General features: G+C 41.5%; 1 long non-coding RNA gene across 1 annotated transcript; it reads left to right on the top strand.

Annotated features, from left to right (window-relative positions):
* The first annotated feature begins 3,333 nt into the window (after nucleotides 1-3,333).
* LOC147031319 (uncharacterized) lies at nucleotides 3,334-17,448 on the top strand. The gene is made up of 5 exons (XR_015051838.1): nucleotides 3,334-3,535; nucleotides 9,998-10,064; nucleotides 13,770-13,868; nucleotides 16,896-16,952; nucleotides 17,046-17,448. It is a non-coding gene; the product is annotated as an uncharacterized LOC147031319 (long non-coding RNA).
* The last annotated feature ends 688 nt before the right edge of the window (nucleotides 17,449-18,136 follow it).

Raw genomic sequence — 18,136 nt, 5'->3', positions numbered from 1 at the left:
GAGTTGGTAGGGGGGAGGGATGCGGATTTGGAGTTGGTAAGGCGAGGGATGCGGACTTGGAGTTGCTAAGGGGGAGGGATGCTAACTTGGAGTTGGTAGGGGGAGGGATGATAACTTGGAGTTGGTAGGTGGGAGGGATGCTAACTTGGAATTGGGAGGGGGGAGCGATGCTAACTTGGAGTTGGTAGGTGGGAGGGATGCTAACTTGGAATTGGTTTTTATTTGGAGATGCTGACTTGATTTTACATTACGTGGAATGTCCATCGTCCCTACCATTATGCTGTCAAAACATATTCCAACAATCAATGGAGAATTAATCAAATATTTTAATGCTTGAGCAAACAATGGGTTTAACGAAAATAGTAGGGAACAAAGATCTTTCTTTGCCATTTGCAAAAGGTTTGAGATATTTTCATTCATTCTCTCTCTCCCCTCCCCTCCTCCCTCCCCCTCCCCCCTCCCCTCCTTCCACCCCACTCCCTCATGTTGGAACTCAAGTCGGTAAACATTTCATTCCCAACATACACTTTTGGGAAGATTTTAAACCCTTGGCAGAGATTGCTACATTCCATCTACCTGTGTTGGTGCGTTCCTTTGCCAGACGTGCAGGCCTCCACAGCAGTGGCAGGTACAGGCAAACACGAAAGGCCTGGGTGTGGCAATGGCTTGTATCATGTCATCCTCATCCTCCTCTCTCTCCCCTCTCCACCCAGCCCCTGCGGCTTTCAGGGTCAACCTCGTGCAGCGCAGTTGGGGTTTGATGAGAAAACTATTAACTCTTCAAGTCACAACAAATAACTGTCTCGGTGTTTTCAAATAAATGAAAACAAGGGTACGAGGTATTGCGGTTAGGAATCGTAAAAACAAAACTTATTTTTGTGTTTAACCCCATTAGCACTCGTGTGTGTGTGTGTGTGTGTGTGTGTGTGTGTGTGTGTGTATGTGTGTGTGTGTGTGTGTGTGTGTGTGTGTGTGTGTGTGTGTGTGTGTGTGTGTGTGTGTGTGTGTGTGTGTGTGTGTTTAAGTAAAAGTGGGTGGAGGTCAGCAATGCATCTGCATTCCCACCTTCCAAACATTCAAAACATACCTTTTCCTTTCAAATATTTATCCGATGTACATTAAGGGCATTCAAAATGTCCTTGGAATGACATGCCTCAATCCCGTTGAAGAAAAGCCAACCTTTTTTAAACAAAGTACCATGTAGATGTAATTAGGAAGAAAAATATTGCAGTACTTAAAAAATTTAAAGCTATTGTACCTCTTTCAAAGTATTCTTGAACACCCTCATACATGCTTCTGTGCAAGACGTCCAATTGAAGCAGGTAAGTGAACGAAACTTAAAGCTCCTTCCTTTTCGATTGCATTTAAGTCGATTTCATTTCAAAATACAATTACATTAAGTGTCTGTGATTAAAAAAAGTTAGCTTGGTGAATCAGTTTTTTTGAAAGAAAATGTATTCTGGTTTGTTTAAATGGATGTTGGGGGGACAAATGGGGCTTCTGCAAACCTTTGAACCCCCTTGGATCCTGCAATACGAGCTCATAGTACAAAAAGAAATCCCCTTGAGAGCAACCTCTGATTACATGCACTTATGACAAATTGTGGGATTATTAAAAACTTTGTATAATCGACATATAATCCATGGAACGTAGAACTAGACTGCGACTTTATTTAAATTGAGAATTTCAAATTGTGCTGTTTTTGTTACCCCGCACACGAAGCACAAAACGTGGTGAAGCAATTGGTTCACTTTGTCTGTCTGTCTGCAGATGGCAGTTCATGATCGAGGAACCACTTAATTTCAAGTTGAATCTTGTATTTTGAAATCTGTAGACCACGAATCGGAACATGATCCTGCTCGTGATGCGGATAGCAGAAAATCATTTCAACTGTGATGGAAGTGTGAAATTTTGCATGAGAGTTCCGAAGAGGATACTTTTATTTTTAAAACTCCATTGAACATCAAAAAAATTCAAAATGGCGGCATATCCAATATGGCAGGCTATGACTTATGAAATCTTATAACTGCCCTTTTGTTGTTGTCGCTTTTCATAATTCACACGAAAGCGACGCACTGAAATGTGCCATATGAATTCCTCATAATAGGGAAAGTTTTCAAAATTTAAAAGGTAACGTTAAGAAATTGAATATGGTGTCAATTTCAAAATGGCGGACTTGGCGATTTTAAATTGTAAATGATTATGCAATGTGCAGTGTAAACAGAGATTAATCAATGTTTCCATTACATCATTTATCCATTGCTGAAACATGCAATTCAACATGTTATCATTTCTTCAGTTGGACGAGTAGTGTTCTGCACAAGAGCATGTACACAGTAGGCTGGAACGAAGACATTTGCATCTGCCAGCACAGATCTTCTTGCAACTGCACTTTGCGAGCTCCCAACATGTTTCTGCAATTGGGCTTTCATTACCCCCCAAGTTATGCTCCATGCTCCATCGGCATGGAACAATTTGTTATAGGTTTTGAATAAGCTTAAAAGTACAGAGTAAAGAAATTGCTATAGAGTCCCACTTAGCACTGGCATACCAACGCATTTTAGATAAAGACTCCAGAAAATTGTGTGAAAAGGCATATGAAGCAGGTTAAACCTGAAATTCATCACAGATATAACACAGGTTACTAGGTGACATATCTATGAGTTATATCCCTTCTTATGATAATTAAACAACAGTTATGTGTGCACCATGAAGATGAATGGGCCTAAAAACATGTGCTTTAACTTCCTTTCCATTTCTGACGTCTTTCTCACTTTTACCTTATTTTAACAAAGGTGGCCCTCATTTTGAGGAATGTATATTTAACGTCTTTACGTCTAATAGATCTTGCATTGATAAAAATAAATAAATAGAGGACTCCAAATCAGGGCAAGAGGGTACATTCCATTATTTGGGGGGAAGGCCTCCCAATATTGGGGATATAGTCTTAAATTGGTATTTCTAACCTCGAAGGCAAATGCATGACAAATCTCGATGATTAACACATCATTTGCAATTTAATTTGAATTGATAATACCTCATCACTTGATTTCGTGATTCAGATGGCTGCCACCTTGAAATTGGCAGCCATATTGAATTTTTTTCATGTCCTATGGGATTTTTGAAAGATGTTCCTTCTCAGGACTGTTCATGATTAATTTCATGCTTCTGTCACAATTTGAACGATGACACCTGCATTTGGGTTTATATCTGCTACACTATGCAGTTTAGCAATTTTAGGGGATGAACTTCTGTATTCTTGACATTGTTTTTCGTCGACTCCCCTTGCCTTTAATACTCCGCATTGCCATGGTTTTCCCCAGGACCCTCCATAATTCGTCTTATGGCTGAAATGATGAATTACTCATTTTGTTCCATCACTGTTGCTGAAGAACGATTGCTGGCTTAAAGTCTGTCATTTCTGAGAACACATTTGTGTGTGAATAATGTCAACAGCATGCAGTACCGGTGCCCCTCAGGTGGCGGAAACTACCATGCCTCGCCCTTATCCGCGTGATTCAAGAATGGCATGCCGGTGAGTAATATGAACACAAGCAGCAATGTGATCCACTCATAAATGCAAAATGAATAAATGTCAGACAGACTTGCATTACTTTCATATAGACGACAGAGAATCTTGGGAGAGGGCACCTAATTATTAATTATAAGAGTGGAACACTCACAATAATGGAAGGTGGTGAAAAATAAGTTAGGAAGCTGGAGATTTCAATTAAAACAACAAAATGGTAAACAGCAGAACAGCTCGGTTAAAGGCCACATTCGGTGTAACTTCGCAATCAGTCTTCCAACTATCACTCCCCAGGGAGTAGCTACATAGCAGTAAGATCATAGTAACTCGACATCAACTACAGTTAACTGTAATCAGGGACACCAGAGCAGAAGAAAGGCAGAATTTATTTATTTATTTGAGGACTTTGTGTGCCAGTTCACTGACCAAATTGTACATTCTTGCTTGAATCTATTCGGGAGTGGGGCAGAAGGGGATTTATAGAATCCATCCATTGCTGAGATATAAGAAGCAACATCTGCATTGTAGAATATCTGAGAAAGAAGTCAAACTGATGTTCAGAAATTAAAGAGTTGGAGAAGTGAAAACGCCTGAGGTCTGCAACAATGATTATGCTGGGGGAATCACACCGGCCAATCGGTCCTGATGTCCCGAGCTGTAAAGTGTTTATTCACTCCAATAACTGCTGCAGCTCAATTTGGAAAGCCCATGCGCTGATCTGGCGCTGGACTTCTCTCCATGCGAAATACCAAAAATGAAGGTGCAACCGGACACCTCGCCGAGCGAGAGAGTGAATTTAATTCAGCATTACGTGCTCAATTCCAAATATCTCAAAGTTAAAGGATATTCAAGCCAACTCAGCTTTTCCACCAGCGATGAGTCATCAAGTCAGGTCACGTGTGGGAGCATGCTGGAGCAGCGCATCGCTGCGTCCACTTTCCCCCGGTACTCCAGGGCCTCCATCTGGCTATCCCCCAGGCAGATGCCTGGCCCATCCCCATCTCCTTGAGATGCTGCTCAACCTGCTGTAATCACGAGGCACGTGGTCGGCCTATAGGCAACCTCCACTCACGAGGCTCCCTCGCTGAGACAATCTGGTGAGCAGGATCAGTATGAGGAAAACGAGCCATGTGTTCATGCAGACACAGCTGACGCTCATGGACTATGCAGGTAACAAGTCTCATTTGAGTCAATCTGAGCAACTGCTCATTGGACACAAAGTCTGACCAGCGAGAGCCAAGGATTCTCCAAAATGATCTGGTACCAAAGGAATTAAGTCTCCATCTCAGATCCCTGGTCAGAGTCCAAGTCTCACATCTGTAGAGCAAGACTGGAAGCACCAAGGACCTGAAAACTCGGACTTTCATCCTCCTGCACAGGTGCCGACAGTGCCACACACCATGATCAAGTGAATAGTGGCGAACCCTATCAAGAATTATCTGAGCAAAGGCCTTGCCCAACACTGAGAGCAGCGTCACCTCTTGGTTGTTGTTGCAGTCTTCGTGATCACCCTTCCCTTTCCAGAGAGGGACAACAACACCCCTCTTACAGTCAGTTGGGATGATGCCTGTGTTCCAGGCAGAGCACAGAACTGCATGCAATGACATGAGTGCAGCATTTCCACCAGTCTTGAGAAGTTCGGCATGGGTGCAACAGATCCCACGAGCTTTACCCCATTTCAACCGGTTCACTGCAGCCTGTGTTTCCACAAATGAAGGTGGATCACAGTTGATTGGAGGGTTAGCAATAGGGAGAGTAACACCCCTGACATCCAACTCAACAGCTGGTGGGTCAGCCTGTTGCAGCTGTTCAAAGTAACCGGCCCAGCGGGCCTTCACTTCTGACTCCTCTGTCAAGAGCCTACCACCCTCCGCTCTCACTGCAGTACACCAGGAATGGGCTTAGAGGAACGCAATGCACAAATTCTTCTGTAAGCAGGACAAGAATCACTTGACCACAGGTGATACTCTAACACCTCACAGATTCTTCGTAATTGGCCTCCTTGTCTCAGCACATGTACAGTTTTACGCCTCAACTCCCTGAACAGCTCAGCTCTGCCATTCAGCCTGGCCTGCGACTCTATTCAATTGTATCCAGTATACCTTGAGAGACAAAATTATTCTTCGCCCTATGGTGAGTTCCAAGACATCCACCGGCAACATTTAGGATGGTGGTCTTGAAGGCACTCCACAACTCTTCAGGATTCTCCAAAGCACCCACTCCCCCCAAATCCCCACTCAGCCTGTTCACAAACTCCTCAGCTACCCTCTCATCCTTGAGCTTGCCAACATCCAGCCTAGGCTGGGATTGTACTATTTTCCCAGATTTAAGCTGCAACTTTAGAGTTGCTGCAAAGAGCCTGTGGTCAGTATTGAGGAACTGAGCACTCTGATAGACCCTGCAGTTCTGGATCATCCTCCAGTGACCATCAATGAGCACATGGTCAATCTCTTTTGCCACACCACCAGTGTTGGAATACCAAGTCCAGCGATGAGCTTGTGGGCTCTGAAACCATGAACCAGCCACCCTCAGTCCATGACTTCTTGCAAAGTCATGGAACTTGGTGCTTTTTCTGGTTCACAGTTCCAGATCCATGGGGACCAACACCTGTCTCATAACCATTCCTATCAGTTTCATTTGATGCATTTAAATCCCCCAAGACAAGAAGAGTATCTCGCCTGGGGCACTGATTAACCACAGACTCTAGCGTGGCATAGAATGCGTCTTTCATGTTGAGATCACTCACTTCAGTCGGAGCATATACAGAGACCATGGAAATGACACCCAAGGAGTGATTAGTCCTTTGTCTCATAAAATGCTCGTTGACCGGTGCTACCTCAATTATCATTGGTCGTTGGAACTAACTCAATCAGAGACCCACTGAATGGGATGTTGTGTATTTATAATACAAGGGGAGAACAGGGAAGGCACTCATAATTTATCTTCTCTTGCATTTACAAAAAGCAATTTTTGTAAACCCTGGGATTCATACAATCAGAAGATCTGGTCTTATCCTTACCTCAAAGCGTCAGACACACCACAGGGGAAAGACCAGAGAGAAATATGATGGGACAAATACATATTGGCCGCGACCCAGGCATGAGTTGCGTGGTACGTCCATTGGTGCTCAGCTCGCTTGCCCCGACTCTACCAAATGGACCACAAAGTGCCATGGAAGACAGCAGAAGGCAAAGGGTATGCCACCACAGAGAATGCGATCCACCCTGCACTGTCAGAATGACCCACTACCAATGACCACCCCTCCAACAGAAGGCTTGTGGATGCCAGCAGCTCTGAATGACTGCAAGGAGCTCAACGAGGAACTGAAAACTCGACTGGGCACTCGATTTGGGGTGCCCCTTGATATCCCAGCCCCACCCAGTGATGTCAACCAGAATTGCCTGCTCAGCGCCGATTGGTGGAGGTGGTGTTGGTCACACTACACACCTTTCGATGCTGCCAGAACGTTCTCGTCATTACAATTTCCCTTAAATTCACACCCGGTAGGTGTTGTATGGCCGTGATCCCTTTTAGTATACATAAAAGACAGATTACAAAGGATAAAACATTAAACATGGGTGAAGGTAAAAGCAGTCTTAAACACAAACATTTGGATTAAGTTCCCCGTTGAGGTTTCAGTTCCTCGGTGAGCATGCTTTCTCTGCAATAATCGACGCATATTCCTCTTGTGCTAAAACGTGCACTGAGGGAAATAACTATTCGAAGCGATACATTCTTCATGCCTATAAATCATTTCCACAACAATATACTGTATTCCGTAACTTTGCTTATGATGGGAATACGGCTGCCAGTTTGTCGTGGAAGGGATCAGAAATGGAACCTTTATTTTGAATTGGAGTGGCATTGGCAATGCAGATGGCAAGAAAGATCTGCAGAAGAGTGAGGATAGGGTTGAAGTCCAGTTTCTGACGTTTACAGTACCAATACAATTGGATCTAGTTACAGAGGAGTTGTCAAGATTGACTAGGAACCTCTCAACCTTAGTGCATCGGAAATAAATCTGTGTTTTGAGAAATGGTGGGCACTGGAAGGGAGATAGGTAGGGGATCTTGGCATTTTCAGTGAAGGCACTATGAAGATATTCAGCTCTTTCAAGAGTAATGTCCATCTCGCATGACCATATTGTATAGGAGATGTGAATAAACCAAAAGGGATTATGTAATAGTGGCAGACTTGACCAGCTACCACCAGTTTTGGAGGATGGCAAAAGACTTGGGAACATTGGCCTGGTTGCATAAAGTATTTTTCAGGAAAGATTTGAGGATTTACTTAAATATTTTCTCAAGTTTTCCCTAAAGTACATCCTTAATTTGAGAATCACTGCATATCTGAATCTTCCTTAAGTTTTTCCTTAATAACCTCACCCCCCCCCCCATCACCCCGTGCTTAAATACCAATCTTTGAGTTTCAGGGAAATTGGTCAAAAAAAGGACGATTATCGCCGTGCAATACACCACGAACGTGTTTTCAGAGACTGCCTCAACCTGCTTGACGTCCATGATGTTACCCTCATCTAAAACACACATGAAGGAATAGCTAGGATTATACGAAGGATCCTTGATCCCCCATGAGTCTTTTCCACAACAATGTGTTTTAAATAATTTATTTATCAACTCCATCAAACTGACAACTGCATGGTATTTAACACGTGATATCTGGGCCGATGTCAAGGTGTGTTCTAGTGCAGGTACTGCAGGTGCAGTTGAACGAGTTGTTAATCCGTTCTACTGGTGTAGTGGTACTTTGATGGAGTGAACATTTATTGTTTCGTGTTCAGGTTATTTAGATACCAATTCAATTGGTACCGACGGTGACCCCCAGAAAAAGTCAACTGCATACTTAATAAATAGATTGAATGTGGCGTGTTACTAGTTCCATAACTCATCAATCCCGTGTTGTCGAAAGAAGTGTGGGGCCTCGTTCAACTCGAGGGAGTCCCGGTTTACCCTATGGACCCAGGTCTTACCCAAATTAAGAGATTCTGAACAATTATACACTATTTATAGTTATCGTGTTGTAATTAAACATGAAATTACTTCAACAACACACAAACAAATATACAATGTATTGTCTCTCTTGTGCTTGTGAAAAGCCTCCACTCGTGCTTATGTCTCTTCCTGAAGCCGGTTTGTAAATCACTTTGCCACCATCCAGCTTACGGACACCTCTTTCTTCTTCTAATCCGATTGGTTGCCTAGCATAGCAACCTCTCCTCGGGATTTCCTCAACCTTAAGGAAATCCTTACTTGAGGATTTCCTAAGGGTTGTTTATGCAACAGCCCTCAAGGAAAATCCTTCGCTAAGGAATCACGGTGCATCTTAAGGAGAATCTTTCCTTAAGGATGAGGGAATTTTATGCAACCGGGCCATTGACCTTAGCTGAGCTTAATACTGGTTTCTGCTTTGTCGAAGCACACACTGGTTGTAGGCTATGTGGAGAAACTGGTGGTTTCTACCTTCCAGGTGGAGAATGCAAGCTGCTTGGTGGTGATTACATCACCTCTGTGTCTGTGTACCATAGTTAGGATGTTGAATCGGACAGTTGAAGGTGTGAATGGAGAAAATGCTGAACACGAAAAAGTTTGTTGATGATGGAACTCCAGGAACTGCCAATCTCAGGAGCTGATGAGATAGTCTATTAGCCCGTGAGGGAGATAGCCGATTTCAGGCCAGACAAATCTGCATTGCTGAACTGCCATAAATGTCAGTCCATTGGCAACTCTCTGAAGGCCACCAAGGAGAGAGATATCTTCACAAGGACATGATCAGATATTGGTCATCAATGTTTGGACATTGACAATCAAATATAAAAACGAAAGGACAGCATTGATAATCAATGTTTCAGTACCCAATGACTGGTATAGATAACGTCGATCCATGGAAAATGACTAAGTGCCAGGACCTGAAAAATGAAGTGACAAGAACCTGGAAGTTGATGAGTGCTGACATTGTGTGAGTAATTGCCAGAACAACCGCAGTTCGAAAGCAGAACCTCACTGACATTTTAAAAACGACACCGGCATACAACAAACAACCTATACTTGGACTCGGGTTTGTGATGTTCAGTGACAATTCTGAAAACAACTCTTTCAACAAAGACATGAGAACAGCAAAACATAACAACTTGATTCTCAATACTTGATCCTAAAAACAAAAGAAGGTGGGAATGCTGGGCCCTCGTAGGTCTTCATTCTACATTCTGAAATCCGGAGAACGAGATCACAACTAATGTGATTACAAGAGCCAAGCGGAGCAAAAGAACGCAGAGCACTTCTTCTTTAACCTCAATTTGTATTTTTTTATTTATTCATCATGATTTATTTTCCTGACAGCAATTTATAATTGCCTCCTATATTGTCTTGTAATGTCTGTGCTCCGGTATGCATTCATTCCAACTGACATTTTTGTGTTCTGACTTCCTGCCCATTGTGCTCTGAATAATTACAGCTTTAGGTTGTGACACATACTGACCTCAATTTGTGTCTCTACTGCTTCCTTTATCGGCTGCTGAAATGTAAGTTACACTACAAGATTGAAACGATCACTCACGATGCATGGGGTAGTTTATGGCATCAAATTGGGAATCGAATCTCGACACATTAGCTGCAGAGATCAGATCGTTCCTTACAACCAAGAAGCAACCAACACAATAATACACAAATTCCTGTTACATTACTTGTTGAAACAATAATGCCAAAACAACTTACACCCAGGATGCTCAGTTGGCATTGAGATGTCAAAACATCTTAAACCACAAACTGTTGTGAATGGGGTCGATTTTGGCAGTTTTTAGATTGTAGTTTGTTTTGTGTAAGCCTGTGTATCTATTTTAAGCTATTATATTATGTCTACCCATCATGTCTGTAAACGGTTATCATCAAACAAAATTTATATTGAGAGTATATATACTTTAAAATAGCATTGTGTAATGTGTAATGTTTACACCTTTGTCCCCACATATGAGGTGTATAGAGATGCTGTTTGAGTTTTATAAACAACAACTCAGTTACTTCAGGCACAATTTAAGTCCCCAAAGGAGTACAAATTGACTTATTCTTCAAAATTAACAGTGTTAATGACTTCATCCCTTTATCACACAAACAAAAAACACGTGCGTCATGGTTATTCATGATCTTTAGTTCAGTGTTTTCACCCCTGTCTGTCTGTCTGTCTGTCTGTCTGTCTGTCTGTGAGCAGGATATCTCAAAACATTATGGACGGATTCAGACGAAATTTGGTGGATAGGTTATGTGACCAGACTGAATTGATTTGATTTTGGTGAAGATCCGCATCTGGATTCGAGAATTTTTCAAATATTTATTTACCATTCAGAGATGAGGCCAAAAACTATTTTATAGCATGATATCTCAAAAAGTTGTGGATGAGTTTTGACAAAACTAGGTGTATGAGTTGGTTCGGTGACGATAACAAGCCGATTCGATTTTTGGTTCAGATCCAGCCATTCAGTGGGACACAAAACGTAAACTGTTCAGCCTGGCGGAGGTATGCGCTCCACCGAGTGCCATTCTAGTTTTTAATACTTCACAGCTTCAGAGAACTATATTGTTTTGAACACAGAACTGTTAACAAGAAGAAAATCTTAAACAATTGTCCAATTTACAAAAAGTTAAATTACATACAACATAGAATTAACTTGGTTAAGCCTGGTGTTGGCTTAGTGGTTAGGGTGGTGGCTTGGGATCCCAGGGTCCTGAGTTCAAGCCCCGTTGGCTGCTGAATTAAACCCAGGGGATTGACTCAGCCTGTCATCCTTCCGAGGTCGTCGAAATGAGTACCAGTGTACTGGTCCCGGTGTATGCCCCGGTTAGAATAGGTGTACCATATCCCTGTGTGTCGTAAGAGGCGACCAGGGTTGGCGTCAGGAAGGGCATCCGGCCATAAAACATTGTCTCAAGAAAAAAGCCCAACCACTGCACAGCAGGGAAAAATGGCTGTAAAAACGGTCATTTTATTTATCTTATAGAATTAACTTGGTTCTTCGATAATTTTCTGACTGCAATGCCACATTTATCGAGGTAGCTCTCGCAATATACCTTTGCTCAAATGTGTCTCATGGAAAACAACAATTTGCACAGACCTGGATCCTTTCTATAATATACTACTCCACCACTGCATTTGAAGTCTGGTATCCAGATTGTTGTGTTGTTTCTACATAACATTTTTTGGAATGCCATGTTCCTTCCTCCTCTGCTTTCCTAGAGATCATTCCTCGATTTACTGCTGATATGGCCTTTTCATATTATATTCCCTATATTTTTTGGATGTTTTGTGACCCGGCTTTGGTTTAAAAGTTGGCGGCATCTTGTCCCTATTGACTCCACCAATAGTACGGAATTCATCGACATACTCACATTTTAATACAGTAGTGCATAATTAATAGACAGTCACTTTCCAATGGTACATAATAGATGAACAATGTTACAATAGTATGTAATTAATACATGTACTCGTATTTCAATAGTACAAAATTAGTAGACGCACTTACGTTCCAATGCTACAAAATCGCATTTCATAAGTACGTAATTGATAGACATACTCATATTCTGTGCAAACAGACACACAAATGAAAAATCACTCAAAGAGTGACACTTGGCGAAACGGAATGGCACTTGGAAGAGCACATACCTCTACCAGGCTGAATAGTTTAAAATTTGAATCCCACTGATAGGTCGGATCTGATTCCGGACCTTATCTAAAATCAAATCAGCTTGTTCTCGTCACCTAACCAACTCTTCCACCTCATTTTGTTACAAGTCATCCACAGCTTTTAGAGATAACATGCAGTACATAGTTTTTGGCCCCATCTCTCAATGGTGAAGAATCACCTGAAAAATTGTCTTATCCGGATCCAGATTGGAATCTTCACCAAAATTGAATCCATTAGTCCTTTTCACATACCCAACCAGTCCACCAAGTTTCGTCCGAATAAATCTATAACCTTTTGAGATATCGTGCTATATCGTTTTTGGCCCTATCTCTCAACGGCGAAGAATCACTTAGTAAATTCTCAGATCCGGATCCGGTTCCGGATCGTCACCAAAATTAAGTGTTCCCGTCCTTGGCCAGTCACCTACCCATACAAAAAAAATTTCAGAACGATTGCTTGAAAACTGTTGCCAAAAATCGTGTGACAAACAGACAGACAAACGCGACAGACCAACATACTTGGCAAAAAACATTTTCGCCAAGTGACAAACAAATTTTACAAACGGAGGCGATCAACATACTTGTTAAAAATATACATGTGTATATGTATATATATATATATATATATATATATATATATATATATATATATATATATATATATATATATATATATATATATATATATATATATATATATATATATATATATATATATATATATCCGGGCGTCGTGACGTGCGCCTGTAATCCGGCTACTCGGAGGCTTGGGTTGGAGGATCGCTTGAGGACGGGAGCCCTGCACTGGGCCGCGTGATGAGAGGGTGTAGGGCAGCTCAGAATCATGGTGAAACCCAATCCTTATCCCTGTGTCGTAAGAGGCGACCAGGGTTGCGTCAGGAAGGGCATCCGGCGTAAAACCTGTGCCAAGTCAGTATGCGGATCATAACGGATGATCCGCTGTGGCGACCCCTTACGGGAGCAGCCGAAAGACGAACAACATATATGTATATATATATATATATATATATATATATATATATATATATATACATGTCTATATATATTTTTTTTTTGCCAAGTAACAAACAGACCCAAATGCAATACCCACTCTGGAAAGGTAAAAATAGGGGCAATACCCCAGGGTGCTCACCTGGTAGAATAAGGATACAGAGGACGAAGTCAATGTGGGACGGAATCATAAAAATGTACCAATGAATCATTGTTGTGGGAAATACCTATTTTTGGAGGCAACCCTCCCCAGTTCCCTCCCACACCCTCCCCGTAAATTCCCTTCGACCCCGATGTTTTTTTAAAGAGCGTGAACAAACTTTGGTACATCATGGGTGATGAAGGTTGTGGTCAAGTTTCATTGAAATTGTGTGTGTAGTTTCAGAGAAGAAAGCAAATACCTCTTTCAGGGTGGGGGTTGGGGGCAACCTCCCAATAGACCCCCTGATTAAACCCTGATTTTTTGATTGGTGTGAACAAACTTTGGTACATACACAGTGATGAAGGTTTTGCTAAAGTTTCATCAAAATCAAATGTGTAGTTTCAGAGGAGAAGTTGCAAGCAAGTATTTGTAGACGGGTGGATGGATGGAGCCACTGATGACGCGCCATCCCATCAGCACCCCAGAATGGCATTCCAGGTGAGATAAAATTGGAGCATTTTGTTGAATATTTTTGGAAAAGGAGAAAGTTGCAAAAAAAATGCATTTATCAGTGAAAATCATTGAAGTCATTTTCATATTAATTGAAAGAGTTTTATTAATACGAGCTGCATTGAATACTGTAACAGTTTCATATGTATACCGGGCCGATAGAAAGTGTACACTCCTTTCAAATTTTTCACCTTTTGTTGCGTTGTTGCCTAGAATTAAATTTCATCAATTCAGACTTTTTTCACCTTCATTTACTCATCGTAACCCAAACTTCCAAGTGAAAAACAAATTCTACAAATTTCAGAACAATAATAAAAAATATATATGAAACTACAATATCTTGGATACAAAACCAGAAGATACAGAAGACCCAAAAATCCCCAAGGACCAAAAATACCCTGAAGACCCAAAAGTCACCAAGGATCCAAAAGACCGTGAAGACCTAAAAGACCCTGAATACCCATAAGTTACCAAAGCCCCCAAAGTCCCCAAGGACCAAAAACACCCTGAAGACCCAAAAGTCACTGAGGATCCAAAAGACCACAAAGGCACAAAAGTCACCAGGGATCCAAAAGACCCCAAATACCCAAAAGTTAACGATGACCCAAAAGTCACCAAGGATCCAAAAGACCGTGAAGACCCTGAAGACCCAAAAGTCACCGAGGACCCAAAAGACCCAGAGGACCAAAAAGATGCTGAGCACCCAAAAGACCCTAAGACCCCTAAGACCTGAACACCATTTAGACCCCTTACACCCTTCAATCAAATTAGACAGCTTAGACCCTTGACCATTTAGACCACTTGGACCTTCTTTTATCACAAATAAATTTCAAATCAATATAATATCACCAATATTACAAATACATTTGTACAAAAGAAATGTTTGTATTACGGTTGGTGTAAATCGTGACAATGCAGCAAATCTGTGACGTCAATCTCTGCAACGACATGTGGAGAGGTGCGTGTAGCAAGCCCATCTTCAGTAGTGTACCATAAGCCGAATTTAATAACACTAGTGCGTGCCGGTACATGCGTGGCCGTACGAGTAAAAAAAAAAAAAAAAAAAACTTGCAAACAACCACACAGTCCGTTCCTTTGCTCTCGTAAATGACGACTGGATTGGGGCATTGTGTTTATCTATAAATGCGCATAAGAAATCGAGAAATTATTAGAATACAGCAAGTCATCACTATCCGGAAGTCTGTACGTTGTAACCTGTAATGGGGAAGGCGGCTGAGGATCTCTTCCCCCAACGGCCACGCCTACACAGAAACGTGTCCTGTCATTGGTAACTCAATGGCACCCTTTCCCCCATCGGCCACGCCTACGCAGCAACATGTCCTGTCATTGGTTTGGTAAATAAATGGCCATAACTTGGGAACCACTTGTCCGATTAATATCAAACCTTGAAAAGGCACATACTCAGGTCCCCAGCAATATACCTGGCAAGTTTCAATTAGATCGGACCAGTGGTTGTTGAGAAACAGCGGTCACAGACACACAGACACACACACAGAGATTGCTGGAATTATTGATAGATTTAATCCATACCAAAATAATAAAATATGTGAAACATTAAGCAATTTATTGCTTTAAAAATTGCAGAAACAAGAAAAAAAATTATTGTAAAAACACAGAGGGATGAAATCCAAAAAAAGACAACCAAACAAGGTAGAAATGACACCACATTACGATTCCCTTTTATTCTAGGGTTGGAATTTTATCAAGAATGACTCGGGGACTTCCTATCAAGGTAGGAATGATATTTTACTTTTGTTGTGGGATTGTGATGGAACTACGTCAAAATATATCGTGATGCTATTAAACCATGAGAGGATTGTGGCGTCGTTTTATGGAATCGTAACGTGATGTCATTCTTCATTGTTTTTCTTCTTCTTCATTCTTCTTCTTCATCCATCACAATCCCACAACAATAGTAAAATGTCATAAGATGTCATGATGGTAATCTGTAAGAGGATTGCAGTGTCTTATGAGGGCATCCTAATGTTGTCATTCCTACCTTGTTTGTTTTTTTTGTTTTTTTGGAGATTTTATCCCTCTGTGTTGTTACATTAAAAATATATATTATTGTACTATAAATAAGTAGATGTCAGGAAACCTTTAAACGTGATACCCCACGGTACAACAGAACCCAGGAGGTGGTGCTCGGAAAAATGATAAAATATAGAAAATGAGGGGATATTAAGGAGAAAGAAGGGAGGTTTGTTTTGTTGAGTGTGGGGGGTGTGAGGTTTAAAAAGTGAGAGGAGGTTGGTAACAAGTAGAGGTCAGAGTGGAGGGGCACATACAGGCTGTGTGAGGAGTTCAAAAGAAATGCAAACATTCCACCCTCTTCGTGGAGGAAATGTATAAATGGCCTTCAAAATCATGTTTTTCCATGATAGGTACACTGTGCACTCACTTCTTCACCTTTCAAGTGAAGGTGACAGACGCTGTTATGTCTGTTTGACTTACAGTTGCTTTGGGGGCAAAGTTTGTGATACAGGTGTTTTCTTTCATCAATCAGCCTGGGACGTGTAACTGAAAAACTCCATTCAATTCGCCATAAGCTAATTTCCTGATCCTGTTACGATTGTTGATATCCATGCCTGTAATCAAGCGTTAAATTAGCACTACGTTGCACAAAACGAGGCTTTGATTCAATAGATTGACCATTGCTTGAACTTTGGGTGAGGTCAAGCAATGGAGGGCATTTTGTCTTTTTTAGAATTGTCTTCTGCCATCATATGAGCTAATTGTAGCAGGGCAAAGAAAGACTTTGTGAGCCAGCATTTAAACTTTTAGACTCAAATAATTAATCGATATCCATTTGATGAGTAGTTGTTTCATCAATTACTGAGATATAAAAACTGTTGCTGCAGGCCATATTCAGTGACAATAAAAGTTCATTATTTGTGGTTCCATGTGTAATATCAGGGGGATGGAAGTTTAGTGACATAATGGCTGCTTCTCCCCTCCCTTTCCCTATGGAATAATGCTTACCCTTGTCCCAAGGCATGTGCTTTCTACATGGGGTCTGCCTGCACGTGAACACAGCTGACCTGTTCCCAGGTCTGCTTGCTCTTCTTACTTTGTAGTTTTATAACATGATGCTCCGGCCATCCCAACTTATTACTAACGCGAAGCCGCAATGTAACGTTTCAGGGTCACTTTCTCACCATGCTGTGCAGCTTGTGTCGGGTGTGGGTTATCAGGAGTTATGCTGCCTTGAAGAATTCAGTTTGCACTGTTGAGGAAGCCGCGCGGCACAATTTGTGCTGAAATCAAGACAGAGTGACTTTCAAATATTTAATGTAACAAAATTGTTTAAAAATACAGGTGGTTGGACAATTCATTTTTCTGATTGAATCTTCCATTAGAATGTCACTGTTCATTCAGTCTTATGGGTAGATTGGTGCGATTGTAGACCATTGTATTGTAGGGTCTTGATGAGATAAGATGATCAACCCCATATACTCCATCAATATTAGCAATTTGGAAATTGGCCGATGTAACTCGTGAAAGTTCTACTTTTGCAAAATATACTGTACCAAATATATTTCGTATCCAAATACAAACACAAGCAGGAAAAACAGTTAGCTCTACCCCCTAATGCAACTTCATCAGACAAAGTGCTTACTCGTTTTATTAGTCCATCACACCATGCAACTTAGTGGTGTATGTGTGTGTGTGTGTGTGTGTGTGTGTGTGTGTGTGTCCGTGTCCGTGTCCATGTCCGTGTCCGTGTCCGTGTCCGTGTCCAGGCCGTAACTTTTTTACCATTTGTTTTTTTGCCATCAAATTTTAAACGAACGTTTATTATGAGAAAATGGAGAAAATAATTAAAAATGGGACCACTGGACATGTAGCTTATCAGGGCCCTGGCCTAATGTTGTAACCCAAATTTAGTAGGATTCTCACTGGTGGGCCTGGAGGAGAAGCTTTTTGAAGGAATTTACACGATCTTCCAAAAAAATTGACTAGGTCGTCCATTTTGACACACTTCCGGTCAAGTGATCGGAATGACTTTGGCAATTTAACATCCCTACCCTGGCCTAATGTTGGAACCCAAATTTGGTAGCATTCTGACTGGTGGATCATGAGAAGAAGATTTTGGAAGGAATTTGCGGGATCACCATTTTGACACACTTCCAGTCATGTGGTCGACATGGCCTCCGCAATTTAAAATCAGGACCCTGTCCTAATGTTGTAACCTAAATTTGTTCGCATTCTGACTGGTGTGTCTGGAGAAAAAG

Source organism: Eptatretus burgeri, chromosome 2, assembly GCF_056783735.1.
Source record: "Eptatretus burgeri isolate ZD-2024b chromosome 2, Ebu_testis_v1, whole genome shotgun sequence".
Classification (NCBI taxonomy): domain Eukaryota; kingdom Metazoa; phylum Chordata; class Myxini; order Myxiniformes; family Myxinidae; genus Eptatretus; species Eptatretus burgeri.
The sequence above is the reverse complement of the archived record's forward strand: the minus strand, read 5'-3'. Positions and strand labels throughout refer to the sequence as shown.